Source organism: Pezoporus flaviventris, unplaced genomic scaffold (assembly GCF_033815535.1).
Source record: "Pezoporus flaviventris isolate CSIRO_AGI_PZ_B2104156 unplaced genomic scaffold, CSIRO_AGI_Pfla_v1 ptg000014l, whole genome shotgun sequence".
Lineage (NCBI taxonomy): Eukaryota > Metazoa > Chordata > Aves > Psittaciformes > Psittacidae > Pezoporus > Pezoporus flaviventris.
Window position 1 is genome coordinate 2,905,452 of NW_026892562.1, and position 24,528 is coordinate 2,929,979.

General features: G+C 36.8%; 1 protein-coding gene and 1 long non-coding RNA gene across 5 annotated transcripts in view; one reads left to right on the forward strand and one right to left on the reverse strand.

The window, feature by feature from the left end:
* LOC133269147 (uncharacterized) overlaps positions 1 to 6,673 on the reverse strand; it is a 356,317-nt gene extending 349,644 nt beyond the window's left edge. Inside the window, exon 1 of the long non-coding RNA XR_009743333.1 lies at positions 6,645 to 6,673. This is a non-coding gene — a long non-coding RNA (uncharacterized LOC133269147). The remainder of the gene's footprint in view (positions 1 to 6,644) is intronic.
* Positions 1 to 24,528, forward strand: part of LOC133269145 (leucine-rich repeat-containing protein 4C) — a 572,086-nt gene that overhangs the window by 516,382 nt on the left and 31,176 nt on the right. For 2 of the 4 annotated variants that reach the window (XM_061453114.1, XM_061453112.1), the window contains one exon: positions 1,791 to 1,923. The exons of the other annotated variants lie outside the window; for them this stretch is intronic. The gene's annotated coding sequence lies outside the window, so the exon portion shown is untranslated. The remainder of the gene's footprint in view (positions 1 to 1,790; positions 1,924 to 24,528) is intronic. 4 annotated transcript variants of the gene reach the window in all.

Sequence of the window (24,528 nt, forward strand, 5' to 3'; positions counted from 1 at the left end):
AAGACACAAAAATCATATCACCACCATGTGACTGCAAGCCAGGCATGCCTTTCCCACATCATTTAGAAGAGCCTAATAGGTGCTTCAGGACACATCTTTGACCATCTCTGTGTTATCAGAGCATAAAGTATTAGCAAAGTGCTGTTTGAATAGAATTGGCAAGAAAATAAGATTTTTTTTTTTTAAATGTATTGTAGGGATCTTTTCTATAGCATCCTCAATTTTCCACAAATAATAAAGGAAAAAAAAAATCCTTGAGGAAATAAGCCCTTCCATGGAAAGCTGATGACTTGTTCAGGGAGAGATAGTCTGCATTCAGTTTCAAACTACTTATGGTAATAAGTATTCCTATCCATAACTTCCAGACTGTCCCAGTCTGAGTCACAGACACAGCAGGAGATCAGTTTTAATTTCCATTCTCCCCCAGTGCTTGGATAGTGCAAAAACTGCTGGTGACCCAGTAGAGCAGCACAAACCCTCTCTTCATGTTAAGTAGAAGCTCCAGCCTCCCTGAAATCAGGGGCCTTACATGCTCATCTCATATTTCAGGGTGAAAAGCTTATAAATGAATCAAATCCATGGGGAGAGCAAGAAATCAGTGCCTATTACATCAGGAGCTTCCTACAGGGACATCTTTTGTCTCATGAAAATAGGATTTACTTAGTTCCCAAGCAATTTCAAAGAGGTAGGTATCTCTCTTTGAAAAGCAAAGGTTGTGTTTTTCACTGAGATACTGATGTTTTGAGTGTAGTGCTAGAAGGAAGAAAGGAGCAAACAGCTTTTTGCTTCTGTAGACTCCTCATAAACATTCTCATAAATAAGTATACAAATGAAAATTCTCCAGAATTAGTATAGACAGAAAGCTCTGTGAAGGTTGCTAGGCAGCTGAGGCCAAAGGAAGAGAAAGGAGGCAGGGCTTTGAGAAAGAGAATCAGTGACTTGTGGGTTATCTGGAGTCTCCATTTACTTTTTTCATAACCAAGCAACAGTAGAATTTATTTTTCTTTAGTAAATGAGCAATGTTTTTAAAAGATTTGAAATGAAAGGCCTGTTTTATATCTTTTTCCTACCCATTTTAAAGCTATGGAATTATATGTATGGTTATTATTTCTAATTTATTTTTATTCATTGTCTGCAACAGGAGTTTGGTGCTGTATATCCAGGCTATAACTTGAAAATTATTTAGCAAGGTAGTTAATTTTTAAATATTTGTCCAGTTTTAATTTTTACCAATGTGCATGTAAGACTCTAAATGATAGAAGTTTCCAGTGCTGGAAGGTGTACCTTGCCCTCAAAAGGTGTTTGTGTTTCACTGTCACAAGGAAAGACTTAATTTCTACTGCTATAATCTGTATGATATATGATGAAGTTACTCATTACAGAAATATAGCAGTAACACACACTCCCTTCCTTTTACTGCTAAGCATACGAAAATGCAGGAATTTCCAATAAACAAGGTTTTTGTATGCAAGATTAGGTGATCACATTATTGACTAAGTACTGAGATTTGAAATCTCTGAAGATTAAGTGATCACATTATTGATTAAGTACTGAGATTGGAAATCTCTGCTTATATTTGTGTCTTAGCCTAACTGAAATTAGCTGTGCCTTCAGCAGCTGTATTATACATACAAGTACATTGAGGGGGGCACTATAATCCTCCAATTTCCCTCCCTTCTCACAGTGTACCATGTTTTAGTCTACTTCAGCTATTTTCAATTCCTTCAGATTATGTCTCTAGAAGATTTAATCACTGCATCACAGTTTTTCATTATTTGTTTCTTTCACAGGGTGGATGCTGTGGGGGCATCCAGGCAACTGAATGGAATAGCCTCTAGTGGGCTAGTAGGATGAGAAGGTCCAGGGGTAGTTTGGGAAATGAGGAGAAACATCACCTCCCAAGATGGTAAACCTACTGCAAAGGTAATACATGTAAGGATCTTGTTATGCAGTCAGACTTTAGACTCTAGGGGTGTCATGGCTGGAATGCATGGCAGAAAACCGCTAGGGAATGGAAGCACATATCTTTGATGCTGTCTGAGTGTTCATACAGAGTCACCTGAAAATATTTCAAGAGCTTCTTAAACTGCATTGAGTTACAGTACCCTTCCCTGTGCAAGGGAGATTTTGAATGCTGTACCTTAAAGGGGTTTTCTTGTCTTCCTGTGGACCTGTTCGAGACTACATATTGAAAGTTTACAGTAATTTTTGAAGAAATCCCTTATAGGGCTTGAAACACATGAAAATGCCAGCTTATCAGCCATGTAACAATTGAGCAGAATAAAATGTTATTTCAAACGGAGACTTAATGGCTTTATTTTTAACCATACATAATCTTGTTTGGTTGGTTTATTTCAATCTCACCTTCCAGGCTTGACTGTTGTGTTTGTGGAAACTTTCTCCCCGGAAGCCTTAACTATGGATGTTTTTGTTACTAGCATTTCAGAAGTCCGAGAGAATGTGCATATTAACAAAAGGCCAGGTTGGACAGGGCTTGGAGCAACCTGTCTAGTGGAAGATGTCCCTGTCCATGGCAGGGTGTTGGAACTAGGTGAGCTTTAAGGTCCCTTCCAACCCAAACCAGTCTGTGTTTCTATGATTTTATGACCTGTCATGCTTCAGCATAACAGCTTCTTCCTTCCCGTTAAGAAGTAGAGTTGAACCATGAAGTACCAGGACATTAAGTTTCTCTGCTGTCCCAAAAGCTCATCTATATGGTCTATTTCTGAGCCCAGTTTGTTAGTTTTTTAAACTAAAATTAAGTTTGGTGAAATGATTTTGTCCACTCCTCAGAAACCAGTCATTTCCCATGGTACTTTCTGAAATACTTGACAGGCTGAGTTGCTGCTTTCATTTATTAAGGTGTCTTAATTTTGCAGCATGTAAGAATATTAACAATAGAAAATCACACTGGTGGAAAATAAAATGGGATTTCTGATGCAAAAGCTTTTATAAGGATCTATTCCCATATTTCATAAGATGCCAAAAAAACACAAAACATCATTTAATTAGGAAAGCTTTTTTTCTTTGTTCAAGAGTATAGACATTTTGTCTAGTTGAGTACTAGGTTAAGCTTTCAAATGTCTCTGAGAAATGCCTTCCTTATTCTTGCTGATGATCTTTCTCCAATTCTCTGGTATTCATTAATTAAAGTAATTCATATATTCCACTACTGCAATTCACAAATTGTTTCTGTGCTTCACCAGGCTTCGCAGTTGCCAGAAACCAAACCAGTCTGTGCTCGTGTAATATTAGTGAGAGTTGTGTCTTTGTGTTACCTTTAGCTGTGATAGAGAGTCTGAAGCCTTCTCCTCTGGAAAGAATAGAAACTACTTTATTACCTGGGAGTTCTAAATGCATTTGTGACAGAGGAAAGGTTTGATGTAGGAAAGTGAGAGTAAGCACAGATCTTGCTTCCTGGATTTATAAAAATAGTGAAAGTTTTCAGTTCATAATCTGCTTTTCAAGACTCTGCTACTCAAAGTTCTTGTTAATCAATTCAACCTAGATTCTCCAGACGTAATTTGTTTTTTTTTTATTGTGTAGAAGAAATGAGTTATCATGTTTTTGGCTTTTTGTTTTTTTTTGTTTGTTTGTTTGTTTTTTTTAGTGAGGGTCCAGTAGTTTCTACCAAAAGATTGAAGCAATTTACTACAAAGACAAGAATAGTTTCAAATAGGTTCAGTCCCTAGCTATCTTTCAGGTGCCTTCTTTCTACCCATAAAAGGGGTAGACTCATATGAAAATTCTTATGGAACATGTAATGTTCCTCTGTTGATGCTTTTGTGATAATCCTTTCTCAAAAAGGAGAAAAAGATCTTTGCACAAGAATTAGCGGGGCTCACTGAAACAGCTTTAAGCTAGCTTTGAAGGGGGAAGAGTATAAAATCAGGTGTGCTAGAAATAAGCCTGAAGACAGCATGTCAATGTTTAAGGGACAGTGGGCTAGTGAGGTCCTTCAGTCTGCTTCAAGATCTGTTGAATATGCTGGAGCACATTTGGAATGTCTTTATAGTAATGCACACAGCATTAGGAGGTAGAAGCTTTGGCCCAGTTCCAGAGCTGTAGTGTCACTGGCATTAGTGAAACCTGGTGGCATGAGTCCTGTGATTGTTGTGCCATGATGGGAGGTTATAGGCTCTTCAGGAGGGATAGGCAGGGCAAGCAAGGTGGACTATATGTAAGGGAGGGATTGGATTCCGTGGTAATGACAGGTGACATGGTTGGAAGCCTCAGGGTAGAGGATGAATGGGAAAGCAAATACAGCAGATGTTGCTGTGGGACTCTACTATTGACCACCCTGGTGGATGATGACACCAATGGATTGTGGAAGGAATTGATCTCTACTGCCCATGTCCTTACAGGTGATTTTAAATTCCCAGACATCAACTAGGAATATCCTACAATGGACACAAACAGATCCAGGAAATTTCTGAAGCACATTGAAGAGAACTTCTTGGTACTAAAAGAACCAGCTAGGAAAGATGCCCTTCTGGATCTGTCGTTTGTAAACAGAGAAGTGGTGATTGCTGGCTGTCTTGGTCACGGTGACTATGAAGCAGTTGAGTTTCAAATCACTGGTGAAAGCAGGAAAACTGCCAGCAAAACTTCAACCCTGGTCATGGGGAGAGCAGACTTCACGCTGCTGAATGAACTAGTTAGTAAGGTATCCTGGGAATCTGCTTTTAAAGGTATTGGGGTCCATGAATGCCTGTCATTTCTGAAGATCCATCTCTTAAGAACACAGGAGCAGACAATTCAAAAGTATTGGAAGTAAAGGAAGAGGGGCAAAAGACTGGCTTAGCTAAGCAGGAATCTTCTAGAATTTAGGCAGAAATGAAAAATGTATGGACACTGGAAGCAAGGGCAAGACTTATGGGAAGCATCTCAGGTCAGTTGATTTGTTGAGTTTGGAGAAGAGAAGGCTGAGGGGTGACCTCATTACATTGTACAACTTCCTCAAGGGGAGCAGTGGAGGGGAGGGTGCTGATCTCTTTCTGATGACCAGCAATAAGACACAAGGAAATGAAATGAACCTGCATCATTAGGAAAAGGTTCTTCACTGAGAGGGTGATGGTCACTGGAACAGGCTCCCCAGGGTCATGACACTAAGACCGTCAGAGTTCAAGCAGTGTTTGGATGATGAACTTTGTCATATGATTCAGTTTTATATAGTCCTGTGAGAAGTGGGGAGTTGGACTCAATAATCCTTATGAGTTCCTTCTAACTTGAGATATTCTATGATTCTATGAATCTAATCTCAATGACACAGAGAACAGTTTGGATTCCAGGCTTTACACTGGGAAAAGAAGTTACAACCTTCAGGGCAAATATGGAAGGAAACTCAAATTAGATGAGATGACATTGTGATATCTTCATCTGCAACATACTAAATGAAGTTTGAACTTCTCCACCTCTACACTTAATGAGAAACAGGAAGTTTAATGGATTGATGTTTCAGTCTCTGATTCACTGCTTAAATTGTGTTTCATGTGAACTATTGTTGGAAATGCCATTTTGACTGAAGGAAGGGGAAGATAAGGGTGCTGTTTTAATATAACTTGAAATCTTGATGGTAAAAAGTAGTTTATATTTTCAGTAAGAGGCTTTCATCTTCATTGGAGTCTAATGATATTGATCTGATATTAGTACTAAGTATATGCTCTTGAATTCTGACCAGAACCAGATTCTGCTTCTGGTGGAAATTATAAATGTTTCACATTATTCCAAAAAACAGAGCTCTTTCTGTGCATTTCTTTAACTGATCAGTTTCCAAGTGACTGCATTTTGCTCTTCTGTATGATAAAATATTTGTTTCAGGTGTTTTTCTATTCTAAAAGGAATGGTTCTACATTTTATGTTTTGGGTGATCTCTGTGCCCTTCAAGGCTACTTCTAATAAAGTCATGGTAGCTAATGCTGTGTTTGGTTTTGGTTTTCCTCTTCTAACAGCCAGGAAAACAGTCATGTTCCATGATTTATGGAAGAGTCAAAAGCTTTCAAGTTAAATAATAAATAAAACCTGGGAAGCTTCTGTTCAGTTTTTTGTTGTTTGTTTTTTGTTGTTGGTGGTGGTTTGTTTTTTTTTTTTACCAAGAGACCTCTAGGGCTTTATCTTAGAAGAAAGAACCCTTAGACATAACCAAAGTCAATAACCCTCAAGAGACAAATGGAGACAGGGAAAATTAGCAGCAATTCCTTCAATATTTCACCAAAGATAAAAGACTGTGATATGACAAGAATAGACTGTTGGATCTCTGAAATGATCTGAGAAGTCAAATATGAAAGAGATGAGTTACCAGGTAGCCTTCACCTGCATTACTCAGTGCTATATCCATTGCTCTCTCCACAGCTGATAATGCTGTATATAACAAATTTGGTATGTTCTGTGGGGGAAAGTGCTGTATTCTTTTTGTTTAAACTTACTGTGTGAAATCCCTCCTTAATTAAAAACTGGTAGGAAAGCTCATCCTTTATTGACATCCCAAGATGCCAATGATTCAGTGTCTCAATTTACTTCTTTTCTAGGGTTGTTTCTCATTCATCTGCCACTTTTGTTTTATATCTTTATTTCATAGAATGGTTTGGGTTGGAAGGGACCTTAAAGCTCATCTAGTTCCAACCCCTTGCCATGGATAGAGACACCTTCCACTAGACCAGGTTGCTCAAAGCCCCATCCAGATAATAATTTGTCCATTATTATTTAATTTCTGCTCCTCTTCCTGAGTTCTGTTATGATAGGTGGTAGAAAACTGGTCCTATAATACTGAAGAACAGTTTTGGGTATTTAGTGTTTGTAAGACAGAATGTTCGGGTACCATCCTCTGAAAGTTCTCATTCCTGTAATGTGCCAGGAGCTTGTCTTGCAATTTTTAACACTTACTTTACTGTAATTTTTGCTTTTACTACAGTAGAATAAAACTGGTGGCAGGAAAGTTGATCTGAATACCAAATAATAAAATTTCTTTCCTTAATTTCCTTGACATCTTGGGGATTTGCAAAAGCTTAGCCATTGATTTGGCAACATATAACTGATAGATAATAAAAATTCAGCTCCAAACTACTTTAAACCACTTCTGACAGTCATGTTAAAGGAAAGTAAAGGGGAGGGAAACAATTTACTCTCAAATGCATCAAGCAGATCACTTTTTATTGATGTGACATTTGTATCTGTTGTAGAAGATGAGGTCTCCGTGAGAAGTTGTTAATGTACCAGAGATCAACTACATAGCAGGTTTTGTTTATATCCCATGTCTGATATAATATTTATCATTAAGATGTTGAAATCTGTAACAAGAACTAAAGAATAAACAGATAAACAGCCTGGATTAGGCAATAAGATTATTAAAAAGCAAATTGTAAACTACTTGTATACACAAGGTGTCTGACTGCATCCTGAACTCCCCAGAGCCTTTAAACCCATATTAAAGTGCCTGGAGGTGCAAATTATTCTTGTGGAGCCACAAGAAGTGGAGGAAAGGGTGGAATTCATGACTATATGGCCTTTGAGGGAGAGCACTGAATGAAATCTGCGTGAGTAATGTGAATGAAACACAGTTATAAGCATAGATTAGAACAGTATTTTATGACGTTGCTCTGTTTGCGCTGTGTAAAACCTTAATCTCAAGTTTTGCTAGGTATAGCTTTCTCTTTTATTTTTAAGCCTCTTTTGTGTTGGGGAGCAAGATGCATCACAAACAGTAGACCCATCTACATTGCTAGAGATGAAAAACTCAGAAGAATATGTATGCAGATAGTAGGAAAGCACCCACACCTTGAGACACTTGAGAGTGCTTCCTACTACTCTGTTAAGCATTAGTATAGGGACTGAGGTTCCCAAATATCAGCCTTTGGGAAGGAATTCCCTCTGGCAGAACAGTCCTCTGCTCTTCCTGAGTTGAAGCAAATGGCAAAGAGGCAGCCCACATCTCCAGGCAGATCTGGGTATGCTGTGCCTCTTTAGGCTGAAAATTACTTTAATCCTGTAAGTTATTGTTCATTTCAGTCATACAAATATTTGAACTGACGTAAAGTAAAATAGAATAATTTTGGGAATAATCCCTACATTTCTTCTGTAAAGCAAAGGAACAATACAAACAAGGCTGATTTTATACAACATAAAATGTACTAGCTAACACAGGTGAACTAAAGCTAAACTGTGAATATATTTCTAATCTATCAAAGCATTGTTTTATATTGGCCAACTAGGCTATTACATATTGATGTAATATTTTTTCCAATAGTTTTCTAACATTGCTATATTATAGCGATGCTTGTGATAGTTTATGAAAAGAGCTACATGAGCACAAAATAAGAGTTCTGCATCATTCAGATGATGCAATGAGGGAAGCAATATTTTTATTTAATCCTCTATAGTTATGATTTTTAATCAGCCCTGGGCTGATTACAAAAATATTTGACTACTTCACAGTCATTAAATCCTTCAGATGCATAAAGTAATGTGAGATGCCCCTAAACGCCATGGGCCTCTGGTCAACACTTAAAAATACAGTACATACAAATGGCAGCACATTGGCTACTGTATTAAATAACCAAGCGGCATGAAAGTGCTCAACTTCTCCAAATATTGCATTCAGAATAGGTTTCTTTAACAAGACTTCATGTTCAGATAGAGTAGATTCTGAAATCAAGTAGGTCATTTGTTTATCTTTGCAGCTTCTGTTGTTTGATCGTTACTCCAATTTTATGAAGAAGCTGAGGCACAGAGATGAAGCATTAAGAAAGTTAGGAGTTAAAACCTCTTTCCTACTGTCTTTGATTTGGAAACCTGAGCCTCTTTCCCAACAGAAGGCACCACTTATTCTATTTAAATTCATTATCACATATCTTTATAGCTCTTTGAGGATCTGAGATACTACAATTGAAAATCATCTTAACATGTCTAAAAAGAGAAAAGCTTCTTTAGTCATGTCTACTTTCTTAAGGATAAGTAGAAATTTTCATAGTAAGGGGTTAATAGCTAAACTAGATAATATTGTCCAGTTGCATTAAGTACCCCTATTTAGTTTTTCTAGGAATACTAAAGATTCAATGCTGCACAGTCTAAGTACATATTAAACATTACAACTAGTTGCTGATTTCCACAATAATGTGTAAGGTTGGCAAAAATCCACTAGTAATAAATCTGAGAGCCATCATAACTATTTCCTTTACTGCAGTTAAAAGTTGAATTTAAAATTACCAGCATGAAAAAGAAGTGTTCTTTTAATAGAAATTGCAGTTTGATACTGAGCTGGTGGTCATTTAAAAATGGAGTTTCAAAGATGAAAAAGTGCCATGGTCCAAAAAGAAAAAAAAAATAAATTGAAAAATGAGGCTTGCCCACCACATTGGATCAGTCTGTGTTCACAGCAACTAATTCAAGATGCATATAAAATTTATTCATCCTGGATGGTTGCAGAGTGAAACCACTAATTATTCACTTGCTTCAATCAAAATTCTAATTAACATGATTAATAACAAAGAAGTAGAAAGTGTGAGCTGGGTTCAGGAATTTGTGTCGAATTAATGACACCATTGCTATACCTGCCATGCTCTACTATGTCAGTGTCGGGTGATCAGGCTGTGTTAGCTGAAGAACCTCTTGAGTATTAATCCAAGATCAAATGATAGTTCTTACCTTTCCTTAATGCCATGTTTGGGAAATTTCTCATCTCCACTATTTTTTCCAGTACTATTCCCAGTCTTTTTTTTCTTCTAGTGGATCTGTTTCAGACAGAATGCCACCAGAAATATTTTTCTAATGGCCTCTCCAACAGCCCAGTTAACAGGCATATGATACTTAAATAACAGCTGAAAATTCCTGAGAAAATCTAAATAGACCAGACGTGCAGCCATTTACAGTAGATGTATTTTTCTGTTTTTATTTCCTCTTTGATTAAAAACACCACGTGAATAACTTTCTAGAAGGTGAAAATTGAAATCTGGTTTTCATGAGATCTGATGGGTGGGAAATGTAAACCTAATCTTCTATTTAGAAGGGCTTTGCTTGAAATTACTGGCATGCATTTTCAGTTCCACTTGACTGATTGTGTTCTTCAGCTTCCTTCATTTATGGTGAAGGAGGAATATTGGATGTTACTTACTTGCCAGAGTTTCAGATTTTTCCCAAACCACTTGTGAGCAAATCATTCATGTAGGAGAATCCAATGTGGAACTTGGTGAGAATTTCAGAATTAAAACTGTAAGGTATGCTGTGTACAGAATTAAATAACAAGGAGCCTCTATTCCATGATGCTTAGAAATTACTTTCTGAAAAAGATACAGTATTCTAGGTTCTCATAAGGCATCACATTATTCATTCCTCTTTTTTCAAGTTAGGCACACAGAAAACATTGACACAAGTAACTGTAATCAAGAAACATGTAAAAACTAAATCAAGGATTATCCAGATGAGAAAATCTAATTAACGTCTTCAGAATCATAGAATGGCTTGGGTTGGAAGGGACCTTAAAGCTCATCTAGTTCTAGCCCCTTGCCACGGGCAGGAACACCTTCCATAATGAAGGATATAACCTCCATTTTTAGTCTCAAAAGCATATTTTGATAATTTTTGAGTAATTTATTATTTCTGGAGTTATCATAGAGCAAACAAGAGAAATAAGAAAAAATGATGTTTCTTTGGAAAGAAAGCATGGCTGTAAATATAGACTGATGTGAAACCTCCTAAATATAATGGAAAGGCACTTGACTTTCAAGAGGTGTGTTGGAGCTTTGCCTCAGTAATAGGTTGCCTGTCCATTCAGCTTTATTGATTTTTTGTTTAATTTGTTTTCATACTAGCTTGAACAGAAACATCTTTTGTGTTGATTAAATTGTACATATGCATTTTGATGGTTTGCATAACTACGGATAACCTTCAGATGTGTTGGAAACAACCAAAATGTAAAAGAGGAAGGGCTGACTTAGAACTCAGAAGAGTGATTTGGTTTCTAGTTAGGGTATATTTGAGAAAAATGAAGAGTTAAATTACTTCAGAGGAGGGTTACAGAGCCGTTGGCGTATGGTGCTCAGAATCATGCCTGCCACACTGTCATACCAAGAATACCATAGTTATTTCTAGTGCCCTGCAGATGTGAAGGATGAATTCAGTCTCATTATAATACATTATGTTCTCCACTGGAAGAGTGCATATTCACTAGTTCTGCCTCTGAATTTAGTTCATGTAAGAAATTATATTGAACAGGATATACTGTAGACAACAGTCAATCCTTTTACTTCTCTGTGCATACCTATATTGATTATGAGTATTAAAATGAAACTGAATATGTGAGGGGTGTAAAATTTGCCAATGGTAAATTAATTTGGCAAATCTTAGCTTTAAGATTTTATTCATATTTTAATAACCTTTTTATTAATTTTACTGTGTTATTTTATGAAATTCATAATAAAACTGTGCACACACAATCAATTAAATCCTCTACTTTTTACTTTGTTTTTTTTAGACAAAACTCATTGGAATAGAAATTTGCCATACTTCACCCCCTTCTTTGCCCTCTTCAATATAGATGTAGTTCTTATAGAAGCTCTGCTATGGTAGAAAATATTTTTTTATTACTAGCAAATGATGAAATGGCTATACTGTATGCATCTACATAAAGATTATGATGCTGTCTTCAAGTGCAGGATCATATTTTAGTTATTCTTTCTCTTACATTCACCATTGGGACTTCATTCCTAGCCCAGGATGACTTAAAAAGGAGCTGCAGACAAAGAAAGTCTGAGGTGGTTTTTTTAATGCTTGTCTTTGCAACTGAAAGAACTTATATTTTTTTTGAGGGTAACATGTTTTAGTTGAATACATATAGATTTTTTCCCCTGCTATTATTAGGAAATTTAAACTCTGTCAGTGAGTACTCAGAACTCCCAGTAAAAACAGCTGGAAATTTGTACATGGAGGGGAAGCAGAATACCAAGTTGAGCTCAACAGCACATCTGAGAAAGTAGGGAGCTTCCCTAGACCTTTATTTTTTTCTTCTGGCAGTAGGTAATATAAAGAAGAGGGATGTTAAGGACTACTTATTTCAAATACCCTGATTTGTGCTGCCATTTGCATATTTTATACTCCTTCATTTTCTCTCCAAAAGAAACTGTGTGCATTTTTAATACGACTTTTGGTTTTATCTGTTTTAACTTGGTGTACATGTTATATCTGTTTTAACTTATATATTAAGTTAAAAGGAGAATTTATTAACTTTCCATTTGTTTCCTCCCTCAGCTCAGAGGGGATGCTTTTGGTCTCCTTTGATGTACTCTTACTCTCCTCCCTCCGCATTTAATCAATGTTTCTGTATTCACTTGGTCTTGTAGTTCTGGCCTTGTATACTTCAATAGCCTTCTCACATCTGGTTCTACTAAAGGCCTCATGAAAACAATTCTGCCAGCATCTCATTGATTTCATTTACATATAGAAATTATTTTTTTTCTCTTGTTGCTGACTCACCCAGCCCTTCTCTACCCCAAATAAATACAATGGTTTCCTGACACCCTTTGTCTTCCAGATTGGTGTTCTAGTTAATAATTAGTCCTTGTGTCTCCAAGCCCTATTGCCAGGCTGTACAGAGGCAGTCACTCAGTAGCTCATTCTTTTGAAGTTGATACTGTCCCTATTGTTTGCCCTATGACTGTTTATGGGGTTGCATGATGAAACAGATAGACTTCAAATCTATTCTAAACATATTCTGCTTTTACAAGGAGGTTTGTTTTTGACCTGAGAGTTATAACCTGGTTCCTTGGAGATCTGTAGAGTGAGTGGAATTGTACCAGTGCAGCCAAACACATGTTATGGGGATGGAAATATGTGGCTGGGGGCACAGGAAGCAAGAGCTTTCTGAGGAAGACACAGTTGCCAAGAGAAATGGTTGTGGAACAATGGTCTGTTTTCCTTGTTATCTCTCCCCAGATCTTTAATGATTACATTTAGACAGATTTCTGAAAGTTAAAGGCCCTTTCAGCTCATCTGGTTTTGAGTGATCTCCACCAGTTGGTATTAAACAGTCACTCCAGGACAGGAGAGTGAAAACCAACTGTGCTTATTGACTTCCTCACTTTGAAAGAGCTGAACTGTTTCCAGAAATTAAAGGTAATTTGAAGTTTTCTGGGAAGTGTAAAAATTGCAGTAAGTAATAATAGTATCTCTTCCCAGCCCTGCAGGGATTGAGCTGTTGCTCACTGACAGCTCTATTCTTTAACCTTTGCATGACCTCCAATGGATTTATGACTCATAGTTAAAGAGTACTAATCTAGTGTCCTTTTTGATCTCAGATGTCACCTTTCAGTGAATAAAATTTATTATGTGCTCCTCTGTTACAGCTTTTATTTTTTTTGGAACACTATCAGTCTTAGGAGAAATGCACATGCAGTATTGATATTACTAGGAAACTTAGGAATGTGAAGCTATGAGTAAAGCTTGTTAAGCAGTTCAAGTTAACTAGGCACAGGAAAAGAGTAGATGGAAGTGCAGGATGTTAGATATGATTGGAAAGAACCTCAGGCCCAGAGGATAACATGGGATGACATAAAATGGCATCTTCTTACTTAGTATTAGTTCTTACTTGATCTTTGCAGTCTATTTTACTGTCAGAAATATGCATGTTATGAAATTATGCCAAATCAGTGTTGCTATAGGAGGAGCTCACTCATGTTCCACTGTAAGCATTGTGACTTGTCAAGGATTTTATTTTTGATGGGGATGATGTAAGGTGCAGAAAGTAATTTGTTGGGCTGGCTTTCAAATGCAGAGTTTGTGATACAAGGCATAGGTATTCTTCCCCATCAGTGGACAAGACTGCAGTTACTCATCTTTGGTTTTGCTTTTATTATTTACAGCAACAGGAAAGTTTCTATCCCTTCTCTTGATTTGGAGCCATACATAGACTAATTTTCTATCTTTATTTTAATAATTCTTCATGTCATCAACAGAATGCTCCTGGTCTTCACTTTGGGCCTGCATTCACCTTTAATACTTTGCTAACCTATCTCAGTGCAATAGTAACACACCAGTAATGACCATTAGATCCATTGATGTAGTTTTTGTTGCTAGCAGAGTACATCTACTGCTGTAGTGGCTTTTTGCCTTTTGTCTTTCTCACTTGCTGGTGTCATGCTTTTGGCAATGCAGCCTCATCTCCTTTCCCTATATAATTTTTCTTATCTACTTATGAAGTGTTTCTCCACTGTGTGATTAATTTTGCTGATCTCACACTTTTAAATGAATCATTATTATGTTCAGCTATTACCCTGAGTATTTGAGATCTGCATGGTCTTGTGGTGTCCATACATTCTTGCATCAGTGTACTTAAATATAGTAAATATATATATTATATATATATATAATATATTGCTGAACAGTTGGAGCTGTTCAGCCTGGAGAAGAGAAAGCTGCATAGAGACCTCATAGCAGCTTCCACTATCTAAAGGGTGCCTACAAGGATGGTGGAGACGGACTCTTCACTAGAGACTGTAGTGATAGGACAAGGGGTAACGGGTTAAAACTTAAACAGGGGAAGTTTAGATTGGATATAAGGAAGAAATTCTTTCCTGTTAGGGTTATGAGGCACTGGAATAGGTTGCCCAGGGAGGTTGTGAATGTTCCATCCCTGGCAGTGTTCAAGGCCAGGTTGGACAGTGCCTTGGGTGAGATGGTTTAGTGTGACATGTCCCTGCCCATGGCAGGGGAGTTGGAACTAGATGATCTTAGGGTCCTTTCCAATCCTAACTATTTTATGATTCTATGTTTCTAGTAAATATATGTGTATATATACACATGTAAACAACCACTGAAATTTTACTTCCCAGAGTACTGTTGCCCTGGGGAATAGCTGTTCTGTCTTATTAAAATTGTATTGTTTCCTGAGACACCACATGTATGAGAAACAGTGGGTCAAACCAACTGAGGAATACAAACTTAAAATCCATGCTTAAATTATTTCTCAGAATGTCTCTGGAGCTGACTGCAAACTGGCTCCATCTCAGATGTTCTTGCAGTTATTGCTTATCACAGTAAGTGATTCCCATCAGAAATTTGAAGTTGTTTACAGTTCTGCAAGACATTCCTCAATATCAGAGTGTGGGCTTGGTATGATGAAATAAAATGAGGTATATTCACTGGTTTTTTTTCAAGTTTGTAGAAAGATAAAACTTGCTTCTTACATAATATGACTATGATTTGATATGAGCTGTTAAATGGCTGGTTCAGTCATGCAGTATTTGCCTTCATCTTTCTAGTGAATAGGAGGAATTTTTCTTCTCTGATGTTTTACTTCCTGATTTCTGTCTGTGTGTTCAGTCACATAGTATTTCCAAATAAAAAATGAATTTGGCAATTTCTTCTATGAAAACCTATATGATGTGGAAGGTGTTCAGATAAAATTTTGAGGGAACAGGAGAAAACCCCAAGGAAATCAGACAGCAAGATTAAACCTTAGACCAAAGACAGCTCCTGCAGGACATTGTACCACTCCAACATGTCCTTCATCTTTGGACAAAAGCTCATGTGTTGTTCCTTTAAACAGACAATTTTTATGAGCCTCAGAGCATTCACAGAAACTTCATTGTACCATTTCAAGTAATAAGAACATCTGATACTGTCTCCATCCCTGGAAGCATTCGAGGCCAGGTTGGACAGCAGTCTGATCTAGTAGAAGGTGCGGAAAGGGGGTTTGGAACTGAGTAAGATTTAAGGTCCCTTCCAAACCATTCTGTGATACTGTGATTCTTACGTTCAGTTTTCAGTTATGAAGCTTTTGGGTGATCAGGGCTTGCCAAAATTCAAATCTCTAGCTTAGTGCTTCATTCCATAACTTTTTGTGTCTGAAGCCTCAGATACTTGGCACAATATATAAGAGGAAAAATCTGATGCATTTTGAAAACAAGATTGTTGAAAATGATTTTAAAGTAATCTAACTGTATGCATTTCATTCTCTCTTGTCATAGTGCCTATTGCACTCTGAGCTCATAAAAGACCTGAACATATTCTTAACCAGCAAGTAAATCAGTAGTGATGCTTTATTCACAACTCTCACAAGCAAAGAGCTGGCCATGTGGGAGCTAGAGTCTTTAAGGCAAATGATAAGAAAATAAAAGACAATATAAACAATCCTGTAGTTTCCCCTTACTCTTTTGGATGAAAGAAGAAAAACTAATATGGAGACTAATATGATTAGCTATTGGTGGCTTAACGGTAACCTGCTTTAATGTATGTCTTCAGGAAGTGAAGGGTTCTAAAGAAGAGGTATGAAGACAGTGACTAGACTTTTATGGACAGTAATCAGCAGGTGGTCAATGATGAGTATCGAGAACTTAATAGAATGAGAAAGACTGCAAGTATAAGAAAACTAGATAAGCACTATACTGTTTCTTGAAGAGCTCTGTGATACTCTAGGTTTAGACATTTGGAATTCTAATTTTTTAACTGCTTGCTTAAGTGATATATGCAGTGTGGGAGATGCAATTGCATTGCTGCAAGCATAGCTACAGCAAAAATATATGCTGTAGTCAAGTATTTAAAATGACAGTGGAGCATAGAAGAAACCTGACAAGTTGTGAAAGTTGGGACTACATTGAATCTTGCATGATATTCCAGGAACTATGTTAGAAGGAAACAGGACTTATCCTAATGAAACATGACCTTTCTACTGTGCCAGACTACTATAAACTGAACCTGACTGGCTGCTGCACTAGTGACATTTTCTCATCCAATTTAATGGATTCCAGCACTTGCCAGGGCAGCTACTGAAACTTCCCATTGATTGCAACCTTTGTCATATTTTCATCTGTCTTTTTTGCATTTCAATTATCATTTCCATCTCATTTCACCTCTTCTGATCAGGTGGGTATCTAGCAAATGTCTACTATCAAAATAATCCCCATACTGCATGTAATTTCCTTTAATGATCCTATGCCACCTCTTTTTCACGTTAGGCTCTTTGTCTAACAGCTAAACACATGTAAAAATTGTTACTTCCTCTCTGTGTTTTCCAAGCTCAAGTCTGCTCTTTGCTTATCACTGAGTTTTGATTCTTTAGTCCACTTTCATTCAAATCTGATGATCTGATGGTCCCTCTATGAAGGTCTCCTCTTTACATAGAACATAATTTTTTTTCTTGGCCATATTCTTCATAAAATAAAGTTGAAGTCTCAACTCTTAGTTTTCAAGAGAACCAAGATGCGCAAATTTTTCTTTTACCACTCTTTTATATTATCCACTCCTAAGTATGTCACTTAAGGTATCCATGCCTAAGCTTAATGATTTATAAAATGATTTACCATAATAGTTAATTTGTTGGATTATTGTAATCTAATTAATGAAACCTTTGAAAAATTTTTTAATTTTTTTCTTTGTTGGGTGCTTTATAAATATGTAATAGTCATAGCAATAAATTCATTTAATTTCCTGAGTTCCGGCCCAATATCATAGTGGGACTTCTCTTTTGTTTTATCCTTTCTATACATAGTGCTTCATTTTGTGTCTTGCATCTGAGTTATTTCACAACTCAGTTCTATCTCTAAGTAACAATTTTTTGTGCATGCATGTGTCAAAGATAACTTTATAGATTCATTATTCATATTCCATATGAACCACTGGGTTCTTAATGATAAAATAAACCTCTTGAAAAATGTTGATTATTTTCCTTTCAACCTTGCCTAGAGAATTTAGAAACATGCAATGAAAATGAACTATTCACAGGTGAAGCATTACCTCCTGGAGAGAGAGTCTTAAATGGGCCAAACCATGTGGAGTAATACATTTTGTTATCATGAAATATTTCAAATGGGGTACAAAAATCCCAGCTTATTTTTTGTCCTTAGCTCTATGCTTTTTGGTAAGGGTTAAAAAGAAACATACAAGTGCTGTACGTGTGCTGTTGTCCCTGAAACACCACTAAACCTAGGGACAATATATAACAGTGCAGAATACAAATTTGTGATATAAACTATTGAAGAACATTTTAATCCAGTTGTATTGTAATTGTGGTTTTCAACTTATATGATCTGATTTTTAACAGATTACTGAATTTGAAGTTATCATTCCTGTTCTGCTGGATGTTATAGCTTACTTAAATGTCTTAAGCAAAGAATTCATATAATCATAGAATACTTTGGTCTGGAAGGGACCTTAAGAATCATCCAGTTCCAAACCCCTGCAATGTGCAAGAACATCTTCCACTAGACCAGGTTGCTCAGAGTCCCATCCAACCTCACTTTGAGTGTTCCCAGGGCTAGGGCATCTACCACCTCTCTGGGCCACCTGTTCTACTGTTTCACCACCCTCAGTGTAAAAAATGTCTTCCTTATATCTTGTCTAAATCTACTCACTTATAAAGTAAAGCCATTATCTCTTGTCCTATCACACCAAGCTTTTCTAAAAAAATTGTTCCCATCTTTCTTATAAGCCCCCCTGTAGTATTGAAAGACCTCAATTAAGTCTTCCCAAAGCTTTCTCTTCTCCAGGCTGAGCAGCCCAAACTCTTTCAGCCTTTTGTCATAAAAGAGGTGCTCCAGGCCTCTGATCATTTCTGTGGCCTTCTTCTGGACCCACTCCAAAAGGTCCTCATCTTTCCTTTGCTGAGGGCTCCAGAGCTGGAAGCAGTACTCACCAGAGTGGTATAGCGGGGCAGAATCACCTCGCTTGATCTGCTGGCCATGCTTGTTTTCATGCAACCCAGGATACAGTTGGCCTGCTGGGATCCGATTACCAGATCATGTCCAGCTTCTTCTTCCACCAGTACCCCCCCTCCTTCTCTGCAGGACTGCTCTCACTCCCTCCATCCCCCAGTCTGTACTGATATCAGGGGTTGCCCTTATTCAGCTGCAGGATGTTGCACTTTCCCTCGTTGAACTTCATAAGGTTCACATGGGTCCACTGCTTGAGCAAAATTTTTCTATTTCTTTTTCCTTCCTGTACTAAAATCTACACCAGTTTTGTATGTAACAAGAATCTAGCCTCACAATGTAAGTAAATCTCATATATAAGTAAAAACATAGCTGTATTATGAGCTTGTAAGATCAGGACCCAGCAATGGCTTCCTCTTCCTGTGCTAGAGCAAAATACTCCATTGTATTTATATGTTAGTTATACTTTTAGCTTCCCTTAATTTCAAATTATTCCATTAGCAAGATCATGAGAATGAAGAAGTAGGACAATTTTAACAGCTGAAGTGGCTTTTCAGGAAATTGCACAAGTTATTGGCATTCACAATTTGCCTGGCACCATTATATCTAACGTAAGATGACTATGACTAAATTCATTAAGGCTGAAATATTAGCTGAAGGAGGGGGAGCTAACTGAGGCTATATTTCTCTACCTGACTGTTGCTTAATCATTTCTGTTTATCAGTCAAGAATGGGTTGCTCCAGAATTAAAGGACATTTACTTACCTGTACAAATATAGACATCACTGACTGCTGTGAGCTCATGAAACTAAAAGGCAGAAAGTTTGTAATATGTCTGCAACAATGTTACAATTACTTGAGTTTAGGGAATAAAATGGGGAAAATATTAATAGACTGCCAGAGAATAACAGTTGTAATGCTATAGTAGGAATTAGTCTGCATATCTTTCACACTCCTTTATAAATATTGGAAACACAGCATTTGCAAACTTTTACTACATCCTCACAGCTCCACTGAGAGTTAACATTTTTAACCCTATTGTAATGAAAAGCAGTATAGTAGCATATATTTTATAGAATGAGTCTTTTAATCTTGAAAATGGAAAAAAATATGAACATGGCTTGTTTTCTACATTTATATTTGACATATAGTAGTACCTAATGCATTTAAATATTTACTTATGTAGTCATATTCATCACTGAGATGAGTTTATATCATGATGAAAATAATTATGAAGTCATGAAGTCTAAAAGTTTAAGAAACTTTTTATAAAATATGAGAATAAATTTTAAAATCTAACTTGTAATCCTTCAGCTATACAGTTTGCACTCACAGATGACTGCTTGGAAGTGTAATGCAGGTTTATAGTAGGAATATACTTTTTTAAAATTAGGTTCACACATTGTTGAAAGAACCTACTTGTTTTTACAGATTTTAATATTTTTCTCAGTTTCCTGTCATTTGGGAAGAAAACAATGAAAGAATAAATGATTGATTTTATTTCATTTAAGATATTTCGAGGCTCTGATTTCTGAAAGGGCTGATGTAGCAGCATTTGTAATGGGTGCCTAGGGCTGGGCCCAGACACAGGTATCTGTTTTGAAAATCCTGGCCATGATTAATTCTGGGAAAGCCCATAGGGATTGAGACATTAGGTTTATTGTAGCCTGAACCTCAATCTTTTGCATTTCTTTCCTCTAATAGGTCTAAATTAAACAGAATTACTGTAGAAAGGATTTTTTTAATGGAAAAATATTGTTGTAGAGATAATAGATGTTTTTAAAAATGAGAGTACGAGGAAATGCCATGCAAGTAGTAGTTCAATTCCTAAGCCTTTTTGCTCTGTTTTTAGTATTCTCTGTAGTTAAATATTAATAGAGTCAGTGCCACTTAAGCAAAGTAATTTGTAGCATCTCACTAGCTTACATGGAATTAAGGAAGAATGAACTTCAGCTCTCTAAGTGAGCAAGAGATGACAATGCAGCATGACGCAGAAATGATTGAATTTGCCAGCAGTGTTTGTGCAGTGCTTGCTAATTTACAAGGGCAGTTTCAAGTGATTCAGTGGCTGGGATTCCTTGGCGGCAGTTCTCTTGGGTTCTGAAACTGAATCAGCATTGATATTTTTTTACTTTTAGAGTGGATTAGAAAAATTGTAAATAAATAGATGTTTTCATAATTAATACAGTAACTGCAAATCATGCAAGGATCATTCGCTACTCAAAAGGAGAGCAAACGGTATTCTCATTTGGCTCGGTGTCTTGCACTGTGTTTGTTAGAATTGGAGAAACATAAAATGCACATTGGTGGATTAAGACAAGAGCAATTACTCACTGCTCTGGATGAATCCACTCCCTTGTTAGTAGATACTACATCTGCTGTGGAGGAAATAAAGTGAGCTGGAAGCCAGAGATCTGAATTCTGCTGTCTGCTCTGCCTCTCATGTGCCTCTGCCAAGGCATCCCACTTTTCCCTGATTCAGTTCCCCTTGGCTAGAAACAATGACTCCTTTCAAAACAACATCCAAGTACTTAGTTTTCGACACAATGTATTATTTCCACCCTATAAGTTGTATTTCAAACCTACAGGAACTCCTATTGTTTTTTTCCTTTCGTAACATCCCTGATATGTTCTAAAATATGACTGCTAATGTTTTGTTGCAGTGCAAATATTTCAGTAGAAGAGCTTTGCTCCTGTGTTTGTACTCTTTCTGTGTGTTTACAAAGAGGGACAGGCTGCCATGTTGATGCAATAAATACCTGCGCTCACTTGATTGCTGTAAAATCTAACGAGTGAATTTTGGGGCTGGATGTCTCTTTTTATGACAGGAAGAAAGGTGACATTCTGGCAAAGGCATAGAGTGGAAACAAGAGTCAAGTCTTCTGTTCCTGCAGAAGAATTCCTCCTTGATTTCCTGCATGTTTTATGGAAAGTCAAATAAAAAAAAAAAACTTAAAAATTTTTGTAAGCAATGATATTTTTTGGTAAACTGTTGGTTTCAGTAAAACTGCTCAAGCTTCACCATTGCTAGCTGCCACCCTTTGTGTCTATACTAAAACTTTGTCACTCTACATAAGCTAATATGTAAATAGAATATTTATGGAGTCCTTGAGGCTTTAAATGTCTTTCTCTTGCAAAATCCCTACAGGGAAAGATATAAAATGCAATTCTAAAAACCTCTGGGGAGATGGAAACCCCAAAATGGCAATCATCAACATGAGAAAAAAATATTGTTGTCTCCAGCTTTTGTCTAATGAGCTCTTGAATTTTTCAAAATCACAAAAGGGGCTCCTGAAGCTAAAGTGGCAATTGACTAGAGGAGCACAGTGATGAAGACAGGAAAACAGCGATGCTTCCTCTGCCTCATTTATATTTAGCAAAACATTACAAAGTGAAGCCATTGTGCTTGCTAAAGAAGTAGTTCAGGCTTTATGGGATGAAGACTATTGCTTGATGCTTAATGTTGCAGCTGTTGTGTATTTTACTTGCTTTTCAATTCCTTGAATTTTCCTTGACTGCCCTACTTGTACAGTAAAGAAAAATTCTCACTGAGTCTTTTGGCTGAGCCTGTGTAAGGCCCATTAACCTGTGCCAGTCTTGATACTTTAGAGCTTTATAGATTTACTGGATGAAGCTCCTTCCCCAAATTTGTGTCCTTGACTCATCCACTAGCTTCTGAAATTGCTAGTTGTGCTAAACTTTTGGAAGAACAGGCAACTTCTGCGTTTGAACTAATGCTTCTCTTTGTTAGGCTTATATTTCCTAGAGAAAGGCTGCAAGAATTTTGGTTTTTGAAGTTTTATATACATACTTGCTAAGATACAATTTAGTTTTATTTTTTAACTTTTTGATAAGGTCATTCAGTTCCTTTTCTTGTAAAAATATCTCAAAAGTAAGACTAAAGAGCTGAAAGGACTGCTGGGAATTGAGCAGCAGTGATGATTAATGGCCTGCTGCCTCTGAAAACTGAAAGTCAGATATGAAATTTCTTTGATAACAACCGGAATTTTCCATAGAAATTTTTATTGAATGCTGAAATGTTTTCAATTAAAAGAGTTATGTTGCAATATTTGTTGCTGTAACAGCTTTTGAAGCATATGAAATGACACTGAATTTGACAGGATACTCAGTGGCTAGATATTCCCACAATGGTCATATTTGGGGAGCTGGTAGTAAATATATTGAACTAATCCCAGAAGGAATTTGTTTAAAACCATCTGGGGCTTCCCTTAAGGAACAATTACCATGTTTGAGAACATAATTAAAGGTAGAGTCTCTGAGGTCCAGCTTGACTGAAAAGTCTGTTTAAAAATATAAGGGTTTAGTTTTCTCCCTTGCTACACTTCACCTCTGTTCTATTCACATTGAAGTAAGCTTCATTAGGTCTTTACTTTGGAACTTATTTTTATTTCATTCAAATTTATAAAACCATATTATCTATTTCAGTGTTCTGTTTAAGAGGCACAGTGTGAGATCCATTCTACTTTGAATTATGGAAATACTTCCATATGAATTATTACTGGAGATCTTTGCTGTACCCAGACAAATGGTTGCAGATCACCTCTCTGGCAAAAGATATTTCCCTCTATTGGAGGTTATTGCTGCATATCTTTCACAGGAATCAAAAGTTTGAAATCAGTCTGTCAATTAGTGGATATGTGGCAAAGTGAGTGTGAAAAGCATTAGTGGGCTATTTCTTCCATTTTGGATATGTCACTCTATAAAATAAGGGGGAAATTGATGGGCTCCAAGGCAGCCTACACTGTAGCAATGTTCAGTTGGTCACTAACCAGGAGTGACACCAGGAAGAGCCATGCCTTAGAGCTTTTATCCACATCATTAAAAGCTGGATTTTTGCCAAAAAGTTAGAGCAGAAGACTGATGCCAGTTACTTTGGGTTGTAGTTGTACTCCTGCTTTATTGCATGGCATTAAAAAAATCATCTGGCATCTGTCCTCACTTTTAAGGTAAGTTTTGTGGTAGGATTCTTTCAGCATTAGCATCATGATTTGGACTTCCAGATGTTACTGTGTATAACAACTGAATTAATAACTAATTAATATAATAATACTATGTAATTATTAGAATATTGTGTGATTAATATAATATTTATATATTAGCATAATTATTTTATTTTACATTATATACTAGATATAAGTATTATTTATTTATGTAGCTCACCTTTGCATAAGAAATATTTGAGTACAAAGTGTATATTATCCTTGATTGAACAGATTAGTCTTGAAGTGGGAAGACCAACCCATTACAGTTCAGATAGACCTAAGCATATATCACTTCTCGCTCCAATCTATGTTACCAATCCTAGACTGTGAAATCTGTTCTCAAATGATATAGGTGCTGTCTTTGTCTTATCACATGAGTATGGGAAAAGTTCTACTCCTATGGAGAATACAGCAACTGCATAAGGCAGTTTCATATACACCTTGTTGCAGCTCATTGCTTTTGAAACAATAGTAGAAAAGGGTAGTAGGGGTATTGAACACTAGAGATATACCATATCTATACGTCTGACTTTGATATTCACTTAGATGCCCAGAATTTACACTAGCCTCATATGTGTTAAGACTGTAGCAGCTGAACAAGCTTGGCAGGAGCAGCCATGTGGAATAGAGCTTATTGCTATGATGTAGGCACACCCATGTAGAGTTTTACATATCCAGGGCAATAGTAGATACACAGCCGATTCTCTCTCCTAGGCTCCTTTGAAAATCTTAGCTTTAATGTAATTAAGCAATACAGTGAGCTACAGTTGGCTTGATGGCTCAAGTCTCATGCACCTAGCTGACAGTTTCACTGTGTTTCTGCGTCATATCTCTACTTTAATTAGGCCCAGATACATTTAATTAACAGGTTGTTTGATCAATTAAATAATGAA